This window comes from Pygocentrus nattereri, chromosome 29, assembly GCF_015220715.1.
Source record: "Pygocentrus nattereri isolate fPygNat1 chromosome 29, fPygNat1.pri, whole genome shotgun sequence".
Classification (NCBI taxonomy): domain Eukaryota; kingdom Metazoa; phylum Chordata; class Actinopteri; order Characiformes; family Serrasalmidae; genus Pygocentrus; species Pygocentrus nattereri.
In genome coordinates this window covers 5,280,991-5,283,334 of record NC_051239.1, presented here as the reverse complement: position 1 = coordinate 5,283,334, position 2,344 = coordinate 5,280,991, and positions in this window count along the sequence as shown.

The following is a 2,344-nucleotide window of genomic DNA, read 5'->3' as shown; positions in this document are numbered from 1 at the left end:
TAGGTGTGAGAGTGTGTGTGTCTGTCTGCCCTGCTGGCGACCTGTCCAAGGTGTATCCTGCCTTCTGCTAGGATAGGCTCCAGCACGCCCCTGCGACCCTGAGGGAGAAGCGGCTTAGAAAATGTGTGTGTGTGTGTGTTTGCAAATATACTTGACAAATAGTTTATATAACATAAACATAACTTTTAAATCCACACTGTATATGTTATTATTCCATAATCATTGTTTACATGGCAAGTGATTCCGAGCTTTTGGACCGCAGCGTACATGTATCTCTGTGATTTCTGGAGCAGCTAATCAAGTTATTTCTCGAATGTAGCCTTGATTCTGACAGTCTTGACTCCGGGAGGTTCGTCTGGCATATTTCACAGTGGAACGGAGAGCAAAGTGCTCAGTATAGTTCAGCGTGCACATGTGAGACAGCGGTGACTGACAGCAGTAAATTCTGTCTCATTATGCCTCAGTGCTTATTCGATTTGCCGGAGTGTGCTTATTTGATTTGCTGAAGGTGATACTGTCTCCTTGAAATTGCGTCGAGCTCCAGTGCAGCTGTTTGATAAAGTACATTTAACTCATAAGCCGCTCTCTGCTAAGCTAGGACCTGGAAAGCTGGGTAAAGGAGCACATCCAGCCCCTCAAAATGGGCTCTAAGACAGCAGGAAGTTCTGCTGATAAGTAAATATATGGACTTAAACGATTTCCAAAAAGATTTGGAAGATTTTTTCACCATGATGTTTAATTACATTGACTTGACAACTCCATACTATAGTAATTGTCTAGAAACAGCTTAACAGTATGACAGCATTGGCCTAGGAACACTTTAGCAACCACCTGGGATAATGTAACAATGGCCGAGCAACAGCTTAGCAACTGTCTGGGATAACACAGCAGTGACCCAGCAACACCATAAGCAACAGTTTAGTAACCAACCAGAATACCATAGCAACAGCATAGCAGCAAACTATCAGTCACCTGGGATAACTTAGCAACAGCCGAACAAGACCTTAGCAATCACCTGGGATGTTATAGCAAAGGCCAAGCAACTTAATTGCAACCACCTGGGATAACATGGCAATGGCCTAGCAACACGATGGCAACCATCAAGGATAATGTAACAATGGCTAGCAATAACCTAGCAACCACTTGGCATACCAATGCGATGACCAAGCAACAGCTTTTCAAACACCTGGGTTGACATAGCAATGACCTAGCAACACCTTAGCAACCACCTGGGATAATGTAACAATGGCATAGCAACACTTTAACAACCACCTAGGATAACATAGCAGTGACCTAGGGCACTATGCAACCACCTGGGATGTTATAGTATTGACCAAGCAACTTAATAGCAACCACGTGGGATAACATGGCAATGGCTTAGCAACACCTTGACAACCACAGAAGATAACACAGCAGTGGCCTAGCAACACCTTGGCAACCACCTGGCATAAAGTAGTGATGGCCTAGCAAGACCTTAGCAATCACCTGGGATGTCACAGCACTGGCGGATCAACATCTTAGCAACCACCTGGTATTTCATATCAACAACCTTGCAAGTTCTTAGCTACCATCTGTGATTCCACAGGAACTGGCTTTGTTAAGCCAACTTAAAGTCGGTTCATGAAGTTCCCCCATCCTAATGGTGTATTGTTCTTAAATGTACATTTGTTAATATACGACGTTTGGGTTAAATATAATCTGGTTTATAGACTCTGGAGAGGATCAGTCATTCACTCCACTTTAAAGATGAAGCTTGTGAAGAACATCTTTATTTCGACACAGAAACACTGAGTTCTGAAAGAAAAGTTATTAAGTCTTCTCTGTCTGTTGCTGCTATTTTATGTGTTTCTCTGTGTTGCAGTATGTGGAGGTCTAATATCGGCCACATGGGGGCGCCCTCCCTATAAGAGGATAAGAAAGCCAGACCCGGGGAGATATCAAGGGCTCTCTCCCCTCTGATGTGGCCTGGCAGTACAACTGTCCACACCAGCCCGGCTCTCTTCACTTCGCTTGGCTGTGTCTGCGTGGTTGGATTCGTGAAGACTTCATTAGACTTTGTAAAATTGTATGAATTTTTTCAAAGAGTACATTGTGAAAAATGAAGGTTATGTGCAGGTACATTTTTTGCTCATCAAGGTACAAACAATGTAAATGTTCCCTCAAAGCTCCAGCAGTAGTTTTAAGGTCTGATTGTGAAGCTTAAATCAGTTTCTCCAGGTGAAAAGTTGGTATTTGTACCTTTTCATAACCGAATGTTTAAAACCGAACAGTAGAATAAAAGCCTGGAGGCGAGGCGGGGTGTGTGGAGTCAGTACAGCTTAGAACACATCATTTCAATGGATTA